Raw genomic sequence first — 21,382 nt, forward strand, 5'->3', positions numbered from 1 at the left:
TGTGCATTGTCTTGTTTCAATTTTTCCATGATCTACTTTGTTTCTTAGCTTTAACCTGGCATATCAACATTATAAAATATCTCCATGTTTTAACTTGTCAAGTAATACAGACTACCCTCTGAAGGTAAAAAAAGTGGATTTTTCTTTTGTGTTTTAGCTGAACTAAGCTAAAACACAAAAGAAAAATCCTCTTTTTTTTACCTTCAGGGGGTAGTATATATTACTTGAGTATTTCTTACCTTAATCCTTCACATTTTGCATTGATGGAGCAAGAGATTTTTTCAAAAATCTTTAACTATTGCTACACTTCTGTAATAGTTGATAATTGTAATGTGTTTTAAAGAACCGATTATACGAAATAGGTAAGCCTCATAAAAAGGTAAAGGAAAGCTTCTCCTTATCAAGCAAATAAATCACAGCGTTTGGGGAGCATTAAAAAGTTCCCAAAATGTTCTAATTCTTGAAGACTAAGGCTGCTAACCATATGCAGTTACTGAGCTAGGAATCAACTTAATTGAATACAGTGGAAGTTATTTCCAGGGTATATAGATTTAGTTTGCTAATACCAACTATTTAATCTACAGGTATAATCTTTTCAAGACCTGCAGTTTAGAAATAAGAGCCATAATAATCAAACACATTGGGGCAGTGCAGTGGGGGCAGGGTATGCATAAAAATGTTGCCTAGGTAAAAGCTAATCGGCCATTTACAGACTATATCATGCATCAATTTCGCTTAACAGAATAAAGCAGAAGAAAAAAGAAAAGCCATTACAGGAAAGCTCTTAGGAGAAAAGGATACCAACATACACTGAAGAGAAATGCTTTGATATTTAAAATATTTATGGCTTTAAAAGGCATGAAAATTGATACTGGCTATTAGCAAAATAGACATTCTGCTTTTGTGATACAGCTTAAAGCTTTAACAAGAAACATATCTTTGTTTGACATTGTCTCAAGCCAGATGTAAACATGATTAATTTGGAGGTGCAACAGAGGGAGTTTTTAACCTTCCTCCCCACCCCTGGCTGCATGTCATTAATACACAAGACCCCAGATGAAAACTTGGCTGAATGCAACCTGCATATTTCTTTCAGATCATATTGGAGCCAGGGGGAGGAAAAGGGAGGGGTCTGGATTGTGGGACAATTTTCCGAAATGCAAGAAGAAAATAAATGAAGCCTGGTTGAAAAGTTTATTCTGGCATGAGATAGATAGATAGATAGATAGATAGATAGATAGATAGATAGATAGATAGATAGATAGATAGATAGATAGATAGATAGATAGATAGATAGATGAATGATAGAAGTGAAAAAGAGAATAGGAGACAGTTAGATAGGAGATAGGTAGATATGATAGATAAAAGAGAAACATAACTCTAGCTATGGAGCCATCAGCCTGAATGTAAGAAAGGCCTCAGTAGTTCTTAAAAGAAACTTCCATGTAAAATCAAAAGGAATTTTCTTCCTAGGGACAAAATAATTTTATGTACAGGTACTTATTCTCTGCTAAAAGGAAAAAAAAAATATCCAACGAAGAAACTTTGGAGGAATTTTTTTTCCTTATTTAAACCTATAGCGTTTTGGGTTTTTTTTAGTAAAACTATCCAGACAGCATTCAAGCAAAATTAAACAAGGGCACATCCTTACACATTTGGATGTTTCATTCACTTAGTCTATTCAGACACAAATAGCTATAAACTTACCCTATTCTGACCACCTTTATGCAGATTGGGCAGCATGAGGAACAGATCACAGTGGTTATACCTTTCCTCATTACTGCTGTATCAAACAACACTACCTACATGTTGAAGTGATGGCTTCAAATCAGCCAGCTTCTCTCAGGCCTTATTTGTCTCGTTGGCAAACCAGTTAAAAGCCTGCTTCATTTGGCTTTCACTTTTCCTGCCCCTGAGATTAAAGGAAAGGTAATGGACCTATTATTTCAGTGTGGCCTCAAATGAGAGCCATGTTCTATGAATGGGCCTCAGGCTATAAAAGAAGTCCTGAAGCCAAATAAACCACAGAGGTTTACCAGCTCAATGTTTTTGTGCCAGGACTCTTATTTTGGTATGAGGTAACCTGACTGCAGGTTATGAGGGTCTGAACATTCCTTATTCTTATAGAAACCTTGTTTTTTGCTTGCAAGGTGTCTTTCTGAATCTATGCTATGGTATCTGCACATGTGGAGAGATGTGGGCATCAGTACTCTTTCAGAGTGATGGACCACCAAGAGACATTTTAGGGGAAATAAAAATATTGATTTTCTAAAGGTCATGATATCACTTGACTTAGGTACTGGTGTGGAGGAAGAAGGATTAAAAATAGATTGGAGATTTGTGAAGGCAGGGAATAATCTAAAGGAAAAATCAATAAAAGAACAGGAGTAGGTAATGTCCATATTCAGAATACAAATTATTCAGAATACAAAATATTCAGAACAAACAATTATTGTTCTGCTGACTTTTATGTTCCCGCAACAGAACTAAGGAAAGAGAACAGTTGTAGGAAACTCCTGTGCTCTGTTTCAGAAACCATGGGTACTATTAAAATTACATTTTATTGTTGGGTCTGTAAGCCTCATACTGAACAAAAATTGTTGAGCACCCATTAGGTTATGGTAAATGTGAATAAACAAAATATGAAAGATTTGACTTTCTGTTCCAGAATTTCACACAGTATGTGTAATCTGATCCTCAAAAGCTTTTAATTAGTTCAGAATAAGAGCAAGCACTGTATATTCTTTCTGGCTTCTATTAAATTAAAATGATCAGATAGGTAGGTTCCCAACATAAGGAGTGGTATGGTATTGGTATAAAATGATCAGGTATAATAGTGGTGGTTTAAAACTTGTCTGTAAGAGTAGTCTATTTCCTCAACAGTAGCTGAAAGAGCCTGCAACAGAGGTGGGTTTCAGCAGGTTCTGACCAGTTCTGGAGAACCAGTAGCGGAAATTTTGAGTACTTCGGAGAACCAGTAATAAAAATTCTGACTGGCCCTGTCCCCATTTATTCTTTGCCTCCCAAATTCCAGCTGATTGGGAGGAAATGGGGATTTTGCAGTAACCTTCCCCTGGTTTGGAAAGGGAATGGAGATTTTACAGTATCCTTTCTCTGCCATGCCCACCAAGCCACACCCACAGAACCGGTAGTAAAAAAATTTGAAACCCACCACTGGCCTGCATGATGCTAGGGTGGACATCTTGGGAGAGAGAGGGCATCAGTTCTGTTTCTCTCCTTACCCAACACTTAGCTTTGACACAAACATGTACTGGCACAACATTTTCTTTCTTTCTTTTTCATTTTGCTCATTGCATTATATACTTTATCACAGTGTTTCTTGAAAATGGCAACCTTAAGATGTGTGGACTTCAACTCCCAGAATTCTGAGAGCTGAAATCTATACATCTTAAAGTTACCAAGTTTGAGAAACAGCACTTTATATTATGGTCAGATAACATCCAATTAAAGGAGAGTAGGGGAGGGAACGAAGGAGGGTGCTTTTATTCTTCCACCCTAAATGACAATTTATGGGGTGGGTACCAGATGAGATAAAACTTGTGCGATCAAGAAGAAAGAGTGGCATGCCAGGACATTATTGTACTGCCATGAATTGCACATTGGGACAGTATATATATAGTGCAGAGATGTGGCATTATTCATAGTTCCAATGTCTGTATACAATGCACAATATGTACTTGAAATCTTAATGCAGGAAAGATTGCATATCTCTGTATGTTAGCTATTCAGGAACAGCTTACCATTCATAATTGGCATATGGAAATGAATACTATAACTTGCTGAAAAAATAAATCCAACAAAAAGAAATAACTAATATCCATGGAAATGAATATGCTGAAAACCTTTTATTCTAAGAATATTAGTCTAAAATAGTAAAATTAATTTCATTTAGTTTTAAAATGAGATTAATGCAACAGAAATGTTCATTTTGTATTCATTGCACATACAAGAAAGTTTTTAATTCAAATATGAAATACCAGTAAGGGGACTGTTGAACTGCATAGAATAGCAAACCCTGATTTGCAGGAAACAATACATGCTCTTAGTAGACATGTGAAGCAGAAACTTTAGACCAGGGATGTCAAACTCAAGGCCCGCAGGCCAGATCCAGCCCATGGGTGCTTAGATCTGGCCTGCGGGGCCACCCTAGAAACAGCAAAGGACTGGCCCGTGGTGCCTCTAACAACAAAAATGGGCTCCCAATCTCTGCTTTTGATTGGGACAGCATCCTACAACTCTCTTCCAGCAAAAACAGAGCTCGGGAGGGCAGCGTGCCACGTGCCATCTGCCATTTTCACTGGCAGAGGGTTGAAGGAGGCCGTCCCAGCCGAAAACGGAGATTGGGAGCCCATTTTCTCTGGCAGAACACATGGGTCACTATAGGCGCCCCTGACACAAGTGAAGTCAAGCTGACCAAGCCCACTCCGGCCCTCCAGGGTCAAACATAACCCTGATGCGGCCCTCAATGAAATCGAGTTTGACCCTTAAACGATAAGATAAAGACTTTCAAACAATCTAATTCTACCAAACATTTTGGCCCACAATGATATATTTTTTGAAGCTTTTATTTTCATTTATATATTACATAACTGCATATTGGGCTTGTCATTTTATTTACCACTTTGTGTGTGTGGGGAGGTTTGTTTTTGTTTTGGTTTTTTTTGGTCATTTAACATTTGTAATCTCATGAAATTTATCTTTGTGCTTACAGGGAATCTGCCAAACATTCTGAAAGAAAGAATGTTCAAGAGAGACCCTAAAACAGAAATATTACCAGAATAATGGTAAGGTTCCATGGGAAAGGAAACCAAAGAAAGAAATATGAGCTGCAGAGGAAACATTGTGATGAGATGTGATTCAACACAAATATTCTTAGAAGATGGGGGAAAGGACATATAATCAAATGCAACAATAGAGTGAGGAAAGCTAAGTAAATCCCCTGTTTAGGGGATTTACTTACACAAATGGGTAATCCTGTCTCCCAACAACCAACATAATAGTGGGCTACCAAAACAGATCTGTGGAGTTATGGTGACACCTAGTGGCTCATTTATTCCTGAAATATCTTCAATAATATGGAAATTTCAACACTCTCAAATGTTTCTGTGGGTCTAAACAAGGGCAAGAATAAACAACAATACAAAACAGGATAAACATGTAGTTCTTTGGCTACAGAGGAGATATTCTGTTGACATGTGTTTGAATATTAATATAATAGTAATAACAGAGTTGGATGGGACCTTGGAAGTCTTCTAGTCCAACCCTCTGCCCAGGCAGGAAACCCTACTTCACTTCAGACAAGTGGTTGTCCACTCTCTTCTTAAAAATTTCCAGTGTTGGAGCATTCACAACTTCTGCAGGCAAGTTGTTCCACTTATTGATTGTTCTAACTGTCAGGAAATTTCTCCTTAGTTTTAAATTGCGTCTCTCCTTGATTAGTTTCCACCCATTGCTTCTTGTTCTACCCTCAGGTGCTTTGGAGAATAGCTTGACTCCCTCTTCTTTGTGGCAGCCCCTGAGCTATTGGAATACTGCTATCACGTCCCTCCTAGTCCTTCTTTTCATTAAACTAGACATACTGAGTTCCTGCAACCATTCTTCATATGTTTTAGCCTCCAGTCCCCTAATCATCTTTGTTGCTTTTCTCTGCACTCTTTCTAGAGTCTCAACGTCTTTTTTAGTAGCTCAGGTTGGTAGTTAGGCTGTCGGTTTGAGCTCCAAGCTTGGCAATCTGGTTTCAAACGTTTTGTCACCTGATGATGTCTCCTTGAATGGTGACGAAACATTTGCAACCAAATTGCCAAGCTCAGAGCTCAAACCAACAGGAGATATTCTGTGCTCGTGCAGACCAAAATTGGAGACTTCTAGATAATCAAAGAGAGAAGCAACCTGGAATTAAGGAGAAACTTCCTAACAGAAATTATGGCCGCTTCATCACTGGAGGTTTTTAAGAAGAACAGGGGGATAGCCATTTCTCTGAAATGGTGCAGGGTCTCCTGCCAGAGCAAGGGGCTGGACTATTCCAGCTCTATTCTATTCTATCTCAGATCTTCAATCTCTGCCCTTGAGTGGCAAATTATATGCTGTTAATTGGCTCGATTATTAAGATTTGTTCCCTCCTTAAATAGTAGGTCGAGAAAAGATAACAGTGTCTCACAAGATTGCAGTGAGGATGTACTGGTTACGGGGGTGAAAAATAACTTCAGTGACTGGAGAAACAAACTGTTTTCCTTCTATTGGTGTCTCTCAGCAATAGACTCACCTATAAGAATAAACAGAGGGATAGAATCAAGATCACGTGAAGGGTTAATACCACTTTATAATGCCTTGGTAAGGCCACACTTGGAATATTGCATTCAATTTTGGTCGCCACGATGTAAAAAAGATGTTGAGACTCTAGAAAGAGTGCAGAGAAGAGCAACAAAGATGATTAGGGGACTGGAGGCTAAAACATATGAAGAACAGTTGCAGGAACTCAGTATGTCTAGTTTAATGAAAAGAAGGACTAGGGGAGACATGATAGCAGTGTTCCAATGTCTCAGTGATTGCCACAAAGAAGAGGGAGTCAAACTATTCTCCTAAGCACCTGAGGGTAGAACAAGAAGCAATGGGTGGAAACTAATCAAGGAGAGAAGCAACTTAGAACTAAGGAGAAAGTTCCTGACAGTTAGAACAATCAATAAGTGGAACAACTTGCCTGCAGAAGTTGTGAATGCACCTGTTGTGTCTCGTCCAATCTCACCTCAGCCGGGGTCTTCTTATCTGCTTCCGAACACGGAGGAATGGTCTAGTATGCCTCCCGGCCCCAGCCCTGGCTCCATGCCCAGACAGGCTGAAGAAGAAGAAGAAATACCTCCAGCCCCCAGCTCTGGCTCCATGCCCAGGCAAACGGAGTAACTAGACCCCTCCCCCTCCTCCACAGCATGTGAGCCTGAGGGAGGTCAATTGCCAACAGCTGCCGACTGGAGTGACCCCGCGTCAGAAGACTTGATAGGCGGAGGCAACAGAAGGAAGGGAGGGGCAGGCCTGGATAAGTGCTGAGTCATGGAGCCACACCCCATGGCCTATATAAAGGATCTGCTTTCTGGCATTCTCTGAGTCAGGCAAAGTCTAAACATATCTTGCTGAAGTCACTTTCTGGTCTCCTGCCTGCCCTGAGGACTTTGCTAGGACTTTGGCAGAGCTGCAGAGGCACACCTGATTCGGATTTCCCTGACCCGGCCGTCAGCGGAGGAGTGGGACACGACAGCACCAACGCTGGAAATTTTTAAGAAAATGTTGGATAGCCATTTGTCTGAAATGGTGTAGGGTTTCCTGCCTCGGCAGCGGGTTGGACTAGAAGACCTCCAAGGTCCCTTCCAACTCTGTTATTATGTTATGTTAAAAGAACAGGCTGGCAAACCTGTTCAACCAGAATGTCCTGACAAACACCATAATTGCTGAACCATTGCCTTGTCCTTCCTAAGTACAAAATCATCTTGTGTAGATGAAGTAGCAGATTGCACCTGGCTCTGATTTAGGAGAAAATAAGGGAGTGAGCAAAGCTCTTGGGAAGCACCGATCCCAGAGATTGGAGCAGTGCTTTGCAAGGAAAGAATTGGGAGTTCTTAGCGTATTCAAAACCTAGAATTTCAAGGCAAGGTGAGGGTGGGGGCTGGATTTAGCCTCGAGGCTGAAGGTTCTTCTCCATCTCTGTTTTGGTCAGTAAAACTCAATTTAGGCACCACCCAACTCCAAACTGACTATTGGACAGTGAACAATAACAAAATACAAAGTATAGAATTTAAGAACAAAGGAACAACAGAGAGAATAACAAACAAGAACAGAGGGCTAGTCCAGATAACAGCACCCATACCCATAAACATACCCAATGGGCCCCAATCACCCTTCCCCATGGTTATGCTTGCTCACTAGCTAACAAACTTTCCCTTCCTCTTCTAATAACATACAAATCCAAATCATTTTTTGGCATGCCTTTTGTGCAGTGTATTGGAACCAGACACATTTGCCGGAGCATTTATAAGAAATCCTGGGTAGTTTGTGATGTGACGTTTTCCATATAAACATACTACCTATCACGCCTCCTGGAACTTTATTAACACCTGACTTAGCCAAAATATCTATAGATTTCTGCAGTTGTGACAACTGCCCAAATTTAGGAGCAGCCTAAATTTGTTTTTGAAACATCAAGGCTACACTGATCTGCTTACAACTATTTTATTGAGGGTCAGGTGATATTATTTCAGCAGCCCCTCTTTTGTATTTAATATATCACCCTATCCTTAATCAGAGACTCAATATAAATTCCCTAAATTTATATTGTTGAGTCTGTTCAACTCCAAAACATGCCAGTCAGCCCTCACTCTCCTCTACTCTTTGAGTTCTTGTAAAAAAAATATCTTCCTGGCAAAAGTAATGTTTCTTCTAGGGACAAAATACAAGCACTTTTCTATTGGGCATTTGCAATTTTTGGTTATCTTTTTCTCTGGAAACTGAAATATGTTGCAAATCTCTTGGGTCTTTTTGCCAGCAAAATTTCAAGAAAGCATTCGGAAGCCTTTCTTCTCCCTGCTCAACCTGCTAGCAATCAATACAATGGAAAGGCCTGAAGCTATTTAGACCAATTCTGTATTGTACAATGTTTCTTCAGTTATCAGAATCCCAGGACCTGGAAGTGAAACCTATTTAGAGTTAATTCTGTTCAGGCACCAAGCACTGTTGTAACCCAGCCCCACTCCATGGCTCCCCTCCCCCCCAAGCTCATTCCGTGGGTCCAAAGTCCACAATCAAGTCACTTACAACAAGCCCTTTTCTTCACAGGGGAGACGTTAAGCACAAACATAAAACAACAGTAAACATCCCACAGAAAAGGATGCAGGTCTTCACATAATATGCCCATTTATGCCTTGCATAAGAATTCTGGATTTATTCAATTGTCCACTTTTTATTTTCTTGGCTATCCAAGATATTCTCAGAAGTCTCCACCATAGTGTCAGTAATCTTCCTAACCTGTTTCTTCAAAATCCAACTTTTGTTTCTATAGAGTATCACAAGGAAAACCACTGCCTGCACAGTTCTGATCTTTGTAGATATAGGCACATTGCAGCATCTGAATAATTTGCCAAGGCCTTTTATCAAATATTAATCTCTGTGGCATTTTTCCTGACTGCTGGTTCCTTAACTCTAGTCTAAAGGTAAAGGTAAAGGTTCCCCTCACACATATGTGCTAGTTGTTCCCACCAAAGGTGGTCCCTATTTTTCTACTTGCATTTTTTTACGTGCTTTCAAACTGCTAGGCTGGCAGAAGCTGGGACAAGTAATAGGAGTGCATTAGGGATTCGGACTGCTGAACTTCCAACCTTTCAGTCAACATGCTCAGCGCCTTAGCCACTGATCCTAGACTAGACAGTCTTAAAAGGCAGAAGCTATCTACCACTTCATTGTCAATTATAAGGCTATTGTCAATGGTTTGGAATTCTTTCCATTTAACCTTACTCCCATTTTTCCCTATGTTCCTTGGCTTTCCTTACAGGTAGTCCTTGACTTACAACCCAAACTTTCCATTGCTAAGCGAGGCAACTGTTAGGTGAGTTTTGCTCCATTTTGCGACCTTTTTGCCCTAGTTGTTAAGTAAATCATGCAGTCATTAAATAAATCTGGCTTCCCCCGTTGACTTTCTTTGTCAGAAGCCAGCTGGGAAGAATACATATCGTGGTCACATAAATATATGGCAGTTGCGAAGTGCCCGAATTTAGATCATGTGATCATGGGGTTGCTGCAGCAATTATAAGGGTGAAAACTGGTCATAAATCTTCTCTTTACTTTATTATGTATTCTTTACTATGGCAGTGCCATAGTAACTTTGAATGGTGACTAAATGAATAGTTTTAATTCAAGGATTATCTGTACTAGTATTTGCAGATCTTTTCTGTTTTCAGCTATCAGAGTAATGTCATCAATATAGTCCAGATTATTGATCTTTCTTCCTCTGTAAAGTCACATTCATCTTCTTCCAGTCCAGGTTCCCTCAATATATATGTTAATGTATAGGTTGAACAAAATAGGTTGAACAAAAAAATAAGGGAGTGGATACAGCCATGTCTCATTCCCATATGCCAAAGAGTTTTCTCCATTGTATAAAAAGTTCTTAAAATCACCCTCTGCATCTAAAACAGGGGTCTCCAACCTTGGTCCCTTTAAGACTTGTGGACTTCAACTCCCAGAGTCCCTCAGCCAGCAAAGCTGGCTGAGGAACTCTGGGAGTTGAAGTCCACAAGTCTTAAAGGGACCAAGGTTGGAGACCCTCTGCATCTAAAACTCATCCATCTTCTACAGTTGGCTTATTATTATTGAAATTTTAAGAAAGAAAGTATGATCAATGCCCCTGCGATGGAACATTGACTTTCTGGCCTTTCTGGGAAACAAGAGTTCTTGCAAATAAATAAAATGTAAATCATGGCTCTGAGACAAGGTCGGAGTGGGGATGGAGATGAGGGGAATGCTCAGTTTCCAGGGAATGTTGGCAGAATCTAAGGGATGAAACTGATGCCATTTTCTCTGCATGTACTAATAGCAGATGAATAATCTAACAAGAGTTGTTAACATGCAATTTAGATACTGCATTATTTGCTTCCTTGCCTGCTCTTGCTTGGAAAGGTACATGATTTCATTTGCCTATAATGACATTTTCCCTCTAGCGGTACTGCTTGTAAAAAGCCCCTCTTGTCTTAACAAACAAGCTTCTAGCGGGGAGAATGTATGACATGAGGAACCATTTAATTGGTATAAATATGTATGCTAACTAATTCATAAAAGTCTAAATATCTGGGATTGAGTAATAGATTCTGAAGAAATCTGCCGATCATACATGCTCTGAAAATATGCAGGCCTTCCCCATTGTAAAATGCAAGAGCACTGCCCACATTTTTCCACACTGCATAATGATTTCATCATCCATGCTTCTGTAAAACTTCCAGGGTCTTGGATATGCAACTAACATTGCATGATAAGAACATTTTCAGAACAGGGTAAACAGTACAAAGTTTATTGCAAAAGTTAAGCTTTAATCTCTTGTAGTAGTTTATTAAATTTCTGGCACTTATCCTTAAACTAAAGAACTCCTGTTCTTACAAAGTGCTTGTATACATTCCAGATTCTCTTAAAATCTCAGCCGGAGCAAAGTCTTTTATCTGCGGCTATTCTGGTGTTAAAAGTAAGTTTTTGAAAGGGTATGGGAGGAAAATGGATGATGGAGGAAAGGAACGTAGCTGAACAATTTGTAATTTGGCTTGTGCAATGGCGTTTACAAGTCTTCCACTTGTCTGATTAAAATTAAGGAAAAGGATCACTTCCATTTTAATATGCATATGTATATGTCCATATTATAATTTATTATTATAGAATAGAATTCTTTATTGGCCAAGTGTGGTTGGACACACAAGGAATTTGTCTTGGTGCATATACTCTCAGTGTACATAAAAGAAGAGATAATTCGTCAGGAATTATTATTATAGTAAAATATAATAGAAAATAAACTGAAAGAAAGAAAAGAGAATATAGGAATAAAAGTGTTATGGTGGCACAGTGGTTAGAATGCAGTGTTGCAGGCTAACTCTACTCACTGCGAGGGGTTTGATTCTTACCAGTTCAAGATTGACTCAGCCTTCCATCCTGCTGAGGTCAATAAAATGAGAAGCCAGATTGTTGGGGGCAATATGTTGACTCTATAAACTGCTTAGACAGGGCTGTAAAGCACTGTGAAGCAGTATATAAGTCTAAATGCTATTGCTATTGCTAAAAAGTGTTAAGAGTATAATAAAGATAAAAGAAATATATAAAGAAATGACATCCAACCTTTATCACAATAAATATAAAAAATACAATAACTATTCATTCTATCTAAAGTTACAAACATTTATCTCTTTATCCCATCTCTTATCTATAAACAAATCCCCCACCCCCAAAAATATTCAGCCCTGGTCTCAGCAGAAAATCCAAAAAGGTTATCCAGTAGTAGCAACAGTTATTTTATAAATGATTGTGAAGCAGTTGTTGTGACCCACTTAGGATCATCAAGGGAGATAGACACCAGATCTAAAAAGATCTTGCTAGATTTCCCTCCTTGAGATCTTTGTTTTTTGGAGCATCTGTATTTATTTTTCTAGACAAACCAGGCTAAAGTGACTTAATCAGGGAGGACACTAAGTTCAGAAAAAGCTTTATGCCCATTGGGCATTTTAACCTGTGGCGCCCTTCCATGGCAATTTTTTTCTCCTTCCATGATCTGCCAGATATTTCAAAGGCTCAGATTGTGGAACTCCTGAGATTGTGGGGTCCTGGAACTCAACCAGAAAATTAAGTCTTAACTATTACTGGCAGATTCTACTTATTTTGCAAATGAAAGCAAATATATGTGTCCCAGCATAACATTGAAGGATCTAATCTGAATTGGTCACAAGGACCAAAGGTTTATTCTTCCAGCTATGTGGCTCTTGCTGGAGCCCATCATCAGGGAATTTCTCTCTCTCTAGAGTATGTGCACTAGGCTTTTCTATGTGTTTGTGTATATATATATATATATATATATATATATATTGTGTATATATATATATATATATACATACCAAGGACCAGAAGCCAGACCGCAGCTGCAACATTAGCCATTTCAAACCCCTCCAATCCATACATGCAGCAGACTGACACCCACTATGAAGATGTAGCACGACCACAAAGCCAAACAACAGCTATGCAGCTCACCAGCTCAAGTCCCTCTGCAACACAGACTAAACTGAGCACAACCAAGCCCCCACCCAAACAGGACACACCCCCAGCCAATCAGAGTACAAAAGAAACCCCAGCCAATCAGAGCACAGCCAAACTCCCACCCAATCAGTTCAAACCCCCACTAGCAGTTAAAACGAAGGAACAGCTGCGATCACATACTGCTCCCAGAAGCACGAAGCTGAAGCCTGAAGATGACGAATGAGACTTTGTCGAAACGTCGCCAAGACACTTCCAATTTTACACGGGAGAAAACCCGTACAACAAAAGACCTACATACAAACACCGTGAATACCTCAGAAAACAAATATATATATATATATATATATATATATATATATATATATATATATATATATATATATATATATATATTTTCTTTTTTTCACATTATACCGGATGGTGCAAACTTGGCGGGCTTTTGCATTAGCACGGGAAGCCCTGCCGGTGCAGTGAGAGGCGGGCGGGGAGCCGCCAGCCTTCTCGGCTGAGGAGGAGGCTTTCCTGACTGGTAGCTGCCTCATTTCCTCCTCGGCTTATACTCGAGTCCCAGTTTACCCCAGTTTTTGGGGTAAAATTGGGGACCTCGGCTTATACTCGGATCGGCTTATATTCGGTATATATATATTGTGTATATATATATATATATATATATATATATTGTGTATATATATATATATATATACATACCAAGGACCAGAAGCCAGACCGCAGCTGCAACATTAGCCATTTCAAACCCCTCCAATCCATACATGCAGCAGACTGACACCCACTATGAAGATGTAGCACGACCACAAAGCCAAACAACAGCTATGCAGCTCACCAGCTCAAGTCCCTCTGCAACACAGACTAAACTGAGCACAACCAAGCCCCCACCCAAACAGGACACACCCCCAGCCAATCAGAGTACAAAAAAAACCCCAGCCAATCAGAGCACAGCCAAACTCCCACCCAATCAGTTCAAACCCCCACTAGCAGTTAAAACGAAGGAACAGCTGCGATCACATACTGCTCCCAGAAGCACGAAGCTGAAGCCTGAAGATGACGAATGAGACTTTGTCGAAACGTCGCCAAGACACTTCCAATTTTACACGGGAGAAAACCCGAACAACCAAAGACCTACATACAAACACCCGTGAAAACCTCAGAAAACAAATATATATATATATATATATATATATATATATATATATATATATATATATATATATATATATTTTCTTTTTCACATTATACCGGATGGTGCAAACTTGGCGGGCTTTTGCATTAGCACGGGAAGCCCTGCCGGTGCAGTGAGAGGCGGGCGGGGAGCCGCCAGCCTTCTCGGCTGAGGAGGAGGCTTTCCTGACTGGTAGCTGCCTCATTTCCTCCTCGGCTTATACTCGAGTCCCAGTTTACCCCAGTTTTTTGGGGTAAAATTAGGGACCTCGGCTTATACTCGGATCGGCTTATATTCGAGTATATACGGTATATATATATATATATATATATATATATATATATATATATATATATATATATATATATACATATATATATATATATAGTTCATGATTGCATGTAGCTTTTAGTTGTTAATTAGGGTGTTGATGGTTAGTTATTAAGTCATTGATTGTTGTTTCCTTGTGCTGCTATGCTTGGCTCCTAAGTACTTGATAAACTTGATAAATTGGTAAATCAGCACTCCTTTTAACTGATAAGGGACCTGTTTCCTAGGCTTCATTCATTTTTCTGGCTATTTTTGTCCCTGCTTGGCCAACAGTTGCAATAGCTATGAAATGGAATGCATGTCCTTGTTGACTGCAGTATGAGGCTCCCAATGAGTTTGGGTTTCCTTGACTAACTGCTCGCTCGTGTTCTCACAATCTGGTGGTTATCTTCCTCCCTGCCTATCACATATAGTCGCAGTGGCAATCCATGCAGAGAATCCAGTAAATTATATTTGAAGTTTCTCTCACCTGCAAACAATCTTTGTAGTGATGATTTATCCTTGTATGGTAGCCTCTGGACAGTGGGCAATGCCCATTGGCAGACCTCGGAAGTTGCATTCTACCTGGTTCTGAAATATTTTTGATGGATGGCAGGATGTGCCACATAATTGGTCTTGTACCTTCTTTCTTCCTTTCTCTCCACAGGATATTGCACAGGCATCTTGTGATTTCCTATTCTGCCTAAATTGTTCAGGTAGATACTCTCTCTCTTTGTTTTTGGCACTACAGTGTGTTTTCACCCTGACATATAATGTTTTGACACACTCTTTTCATGTGACAGTGAATGGTTACTGTTGAAGCTCAGAATGCATGGAGTGTTGGTAGCCTTGCGATATACTGTAGTTTCTAGGCTTCCATCTTCCTTTCTTTTTCTTTTTTAGTGGTTTTGTACTGGACTGGGCTTTTATAATCATATTTTTTGGATTTTCCCAAGTTTCTTGGGTTATTTTCCCTTTTGGATTTTTTGTTTTTGTTTACATTTATATCCCGCCCTTCTCCAAAGACTCAGGGCGGCTTACAGTGTATAAGGCAATAGTCTCATTCTATTTGTATATTTTTACAAAGTCAACTTATTGCCCCCCCAACAATCTGGGTCCTCATTTTACCTACCTTATAAAGGATGGAAGGCTGAGTCAACCTTGGGCCGGGCTTGAACCTGCAGTAATTGCAGGCTTTGTGTTCTTAATAACAGGCTGTACCAGCCTGAGCTATCCGGCCCCTCCATTGATTTTCATCAATGGAATCCTTCCCAAGCTTTCTTTATGTTTGTTGAAATTATCTCCTAGACTTCCAAAGATATCGAAACTTTTAATACAACCTTAAATTAATTATTTAATTAAATCCTAATTAATTTAATTAAAATTAATTAATTTAAATAAATCTTGAAATACAGCCAGATGCCTCTATTCCACACCTCACCCAATTTTCTACAAACTAATCTCTATATCTTCAACTCCCCTTATTAATTAACAAAAATACTTAACAATATAAGTATATGATCCTCTTTTTCATTTAATCTAAATCCTCCTCAATGCTCTCATACCAGTTAAACATTACAAATAAAATAAAGTAAAATTGTAGGGCTATTAAACATCACCAGAAATAATAACTTGTTATTTCTGCTGATTGCATAAAAAATAAAACCTACAATCATAAAGTCACCTCTGAACCACCCATCACCCATAACAATCAACCAGCCATCCCTGTATTCAATCAAGTACCCATCCCCCTACCACCCATTCAACTAACCATCTTACCAGCCATTCATTCAACAGCCATCCAACCAACAACCCAACCAGCCATCCAAGCAGCCATCCAATCAGCCATCCAACCAGCCATACAAACAGCCATCCAACCAGCCATACAAACAGCCACCCAACAATCCACCCAACCAGCCATCCAAACAACCATCCATCCAAACACCCAAACTACCATCCAACCATCTATACAACCATCTATTGTACACAACCCCCAACCTACTAACATCCAAAACTAGGTATGCACGCCCCTTACCTCTTCAACACCAATCATATCAGATCTCAAATGCAAATTGATAAATGCAAGAAGCATAGTCAACAAATTACCTGAATTTATCCTCTTATTAAACAGTGGCACATTTGATATCATTTTTGTTTGTGAAACATGGCTGAATTCATCCCTTCCTGACTCCATTATCTCAAACAAAGAATATCAAGTCTATCGATCAGATCGGGAAAACCGAAGAGGTGGTGGAGTGGCTATCTTTTACAAAAAGTCACTGAATCTAAAAAATATCCAAGTAGCACATAATCTCTCTCTTCCTGAAACCATAGCATGCGACCTATCCCTTGACACTACTCTTCGATTCTTACTATGCTACAGAGCCCCCGACTATGACATTACCCACGCAAATATGCTAACCTCAATGCTAACATGGGCTACCTCTTGCCCATACCCTCTCATCTTCCTGGGTGACCTAAATCTACCCCTCATTAACTGGACAACCAATGAATGCTCAACTGACCCAATCCATACTACACTATACAACGCTGTTACAAACCTAGGTCTTGAACAACTTGTAACTAACAATACAAGACTCAACAACTGCCTTGACCTCATCTTCTGCAACAATCCAAACTCAATTTACGGACTACAAATTAAAGAACCTTTTTCAAACAGTGACCACTGCATGATTGATTTTCGTCTCAATATACGTCCATACTTAAATCGTCATAACAACAGAACTCCCAACTACAACTTCAAAAAAGCCAATTACGACCTTATAAACAACGATCTTTCATTTCTGAACTGGCAAAATCTGTTTGCAACCTGCATAACCGCTGATGACCTCTATAGAGTCTTCCTACTCGAAATCAATAGAGTCATTAAATTATATGTACCACGAATGACTACCATGTCCAAGAAAAACAAACTACCCATATCAATAAAAAGCTTCAATCAAAAAAATCCTCTGAAAAGAAACAAAAAAGGCTATGTTACAAATTTCAAAAACCGCTACAGAAACATATGCAACCAAATAAAAACTGAATGCACAAATTACCACACCAAGCAAGAAGAGAACCTTCTACGCACAAATTCCAATCGAGCCTTTTATAATTTTGTCAACAATAAACTTAAAGACTCAAGATCCATCCCACCACTAAAAGATTCTAACAACAAAGAATGCAATGACGAAACAGTCAAAGCAAACCTCTTCAACATTTTCTTTGGCTCAGTTTTTGTTAACTCCGATAACACATATCCAACATTCCACAAACGAACCAGCAATGACTATGATGATTTAACTCATATAGATTTCACAGAAGACAACGTTGGTAAAGCTCTTCACAACTTAAAACCATCGCTTTCTATTGGGCCCGTTGGACTATGTGCATATTTCTTAAAAACTTTCCATTAATATAGCCGAACCCCTAAGTATTATCTTTGATAAAGCTTTCACTACCAGTTCTCTTCCCAAACTTTGGTCACTAGCCACAGTCATCCCCATCTTCAAAAAAGGAGACCCCAGCTTAGTCGAAAACTACAGACCGATCTCCCTTTGCTGCGTCACCTGCAAAGTCATGGAATCTATCATCAACCAATCCATTACCTCACACTTAGAAACTAACAACCTACTCTCCAACAAACAATTTGGTTTCAGGAGAAGTTATCATGTAACTTACAACTTCTCCACTGCAAAACATATGGACTTCAAATCTAGATCAAGGCAAATCAATAGATGCAATCTACATAGACTTCTGCAAAGCTTTTGACTCAGTAGTACATGATAAACTTCTCCTTAAACTAACATCCTATGGCATCTCAGGACCCCTCCACAAATGGATATCTGCTTTTCTGTCTAACAGACAACAAGTGGTCAAAATTGGCAATGCTTTATCAAATCCTGTTCCTGTCAAGAGTGGCGTTCCTCAAGGCAGCGCCCTTGGACCAACACTCTTTATACTATACATTAATGATCTTTGTGACCATATCTCAAGTAATTGTGTTCTCTTTGCTGACGATGTCAAACTATTTAACACCACAGACAACACTTCTATCATTCAAAACGACCTTGACCATCTAACCGCTTGGTCTAAAATTGGCAGCTCCAAATTTCAACCAGCAAATGCTCAGTCTTACATATAGGAAAAAGAACCCAAAACTAAGTACATACTAGATGGACATTACCTTACAGACGACCCCATCCCGTTAAAGACCTTGGAGTTTTCATGTCAAATGATCTAAGTGCCAAAGCCCACTGCAACTACATAGCAAAAAGCTCTAAGAGTTGTAAACCTAATTTTATGTAGCTTCTTTTCCAAAACACCACACTACTAACCAGAGCATATAAAACATTTGCTAGACCAATTCTAGAATACAGCTCACCTGTTTGGAATCCTCACCACATCTCTGACATCAATACAATTGAACGTGTCCAGAAATATTTTACAAGAAGAGTTCTCCATTCCTCTGAAAACAACAAAATACCTTATCCCACCAGACTTGAAATCCTAGGCTTAGAAAACTTGGAACTCCGTCGCCTTAGACAAGACCTAAGTTTAACTCATAGAATCATCTATTGTAATGTCCTTCCTGTCAAAGACTACTTCAGCTTTAATTGCAATAATACAAGAGCAACCAATAGATTTAAACTTAATGTTAACCGCTTTAATCTAGATTGCAGAAAATATGACTTCTGTAACAGAATCATCAGTGCTTGGAATACTTTACCTGACTCTGTGGTCTCTTCCCATAATCCTAAAAGCTTTAACCAAAAACTTTCTACTATTGACCTCACCCCATTCCTAAGAGGACCATAAGGGGCGTGCATAAGCGCACAAACGTGCCTACCGTTCCTGTCCTATTGTTTTTCTTTTCTTCTTCCTATATATGTTTACATGGTTATATACTATATAATCTTTTTGTATGATGTTGTGACAAAATAAATAAATAAATAAATAAATATTTAGATATCCAAAAATAATGAAGTAGATATTACAAACTAATCCATAGCATCATCAAACATAAGAAAAAAAGGAAGGAAGGAAGGAAGGGAGAAAGAGAGAAAGAGAGAGAGAGAGAGAGAGAGAGAGAAAGAAAGAAAGAAAGAAAGAAGGAAGGAAGGAAGGAAGGAAGGAAGGAAGGAAGGAAGGAAGGAAGGAAGAAAGAAAGAAAGAAAGAAAGAAAGAAAGAAAGAAAGAAAGAAAGAAAGAAAGAAAGAAAGAAAGAAAACTGTCAAATCCAGGTAACATAACCAAAGATATCTGATGGAAGTTCAGTCATGGCAACTGGACTTATTTTCTTGTTGATTTGAGACTTTTTTTTTTTTTTACATTTATATCCCGCCCTTCTCCGAAGACTCAGGGCGGCTTACATTGTGTAAGGCAATAGTCTCATTCTATTTGTATATTTACAAAGTCAACTTATTGCCCCCCCAACAATCTGGGTCCTCATTTTACCTACCTTATAAAGGATGGAAGGCTGAGTCAACCTTGGGCCAGGCTTGAACCTGCAGTAATTGCAGGCTACTGTGTTCTAATAACAGGCTCCTTACAGCCTGAGCTATTCTGGCCCCTAATACAGACTTCATTGCCCATCCAAGCAGCTTCCAGATAATTCTATCTGGATGACTGAGAATCTTCATCAATATCACCAAAGATAGTAACTCATTATTTAATTACGGTCAAATAGACCAATTTTATTTTTTTCCCTTCTCCTCCCAACCATCCCTTAGTTCCATAGATAAAATTTTAACTCCTGTTTCCTTCCAATCTCTTGTTTCTTTTCTTTAAGTTCTTATCATCTTTATCCAAATCCATTTGTAATAGCCATGAAATAACATCAGTAAATATTTCAGTTTAAAAGGATAGTCCACTTCACTCTATAGATGTATTATTTGTATGTCCCTTTTGATTTTTAAATGATCATTCAATTCCATTTGTACATTTAGTAATGCCATCTCTTTTTTATAAATTGTATTTTTTTAAATCCACCTTAAAGTCCATTTTAGTTGTCTTCAAGAAAGTTTATTTTCAGCATCAACTTTTAATTCCAGTAAAGAATTAAAAACTCAAGGATTTCATCAGCTCACAAATCAAATGTTTCTTTCAAAGTAGCCATCATGTACTTTAGCAATTGACCTTCAAAAATCTTATTTTGCATTGAAATGTAAAATAGAGAGGAGGAATATTTCTAATTAGTTTCAAAGTCTTTGAAGTGTGCAAAACAGCATTTGCATTTCCTGCGTCAGATTAGGAGAGCACATCTTTCTCCTTCTGTCCTGACCACTTTTTACAGAGACATGATTGAAAGTTTTAACGAACTGCATCACTGTTTGATTTAGTGGTAGCAGTACCTCAGTTAGAAGGCCCATACAGAGAGTAGGAAGGACAGCTGCGAAGATTATAGGAAGCTCATTTCCCATTATTCAGGATACTGTTTATAAGCGATATGTGCAAAGCACACCCACTTCACGGTCTGTTTCTGTTGCTACCCTCTGGGAGGAGGTATTTATATCAAGACTACTAGATTTTGTAACAGTTGTTCCTTATGCTATCCCTCTTGTAAATTTGCAGGATTCTTTTTTTTTACCATGTATATGTATACATTCAAACTAGACTGTGATGTTTCTCGTGTGTATGTGGGTATATGCATAATGATTATCTTTTGAGAGCTGAATGCAATGACATTTCACTTTAATGTATGCTGATTAGTGTACATTTAAAGTTTCTATTCTATTCTGTTCTGTTCTATTCTAATTTTTCTTTAAATCAGTTTTACAAAACATTTAAACTTTTTTAAAACAACTCTGAAGTCACTCCTTTGCTGTATATTGCAAAAATATACACATATACCAAAAAAAAAAACACCTTACAAAGCTGAAAAGAGGTAGTTTTTAAAAAATGGATTGAAGAGAAATTCACCCAGTAATTTGTAGGCTTGCGGTTCTGAAAGTTTTTATCGCCAATTTTAAATAAGCATTAAAAAATAAGCTCCAAAATTATCTAAAAGGTGGTTTTGTCAAACCTTGAGTCCACAAAAGGCTGCATTTACGGCTCAGAACACAATGAAACCCATGACTTCCAGTTGATCACATGACTTCAGAAATGTTT

The 21,382-nt window shown here is 38.7% G+C and overlaps 1 protein-coding gene across 2 annotated transcripts in view; it reads left to right on the plus strand.

Annotated features, from left to right (window-relative positions):
- Positions 1–21,382, plus strand: part of HAO2 (hydroxyacid oxidase 2) — an 82,657-nt gene that overhangs the window by 36,275 nt on the left and 25,000 nt on the right. Inside the window, exons 3-6 of one of the 2 annotated variants that reach the window (XM_058172540.1) lie at positions 4,733–4,805; positions 9,554–9,607; positions 11,174–11,233; positions 14,937–14,985. The gene's annotated coding sequence lies outside the window, so the exon portion shown is untranslated. Of the gene's footprint in view, positions 1–4,732; positions 4,806–9,553; positions 9,608–11,030; positions 11,234–14,936; positions 14,986–21,382 lie in introns of those variants that run through there. The other variant, XM_058172541.1, reaches the window with a different exon arrangement.

The sequence above is a fragment of the Ahaetulla prasina genome, chromosome 2 (genome assembly GCF_028640845.1).
Source record: "Ahaetulla prasina isolate Xishuangbanna chromosome 2, ASM2864084v1, whole genome shotgun sequence".
NCBI classification, from domain to species: Eukaryota; Metazoa; Chordata; class Lepidosauria; order Squamata; family Colubridae; genus Ahaetulla; species Ahaetulla prasina.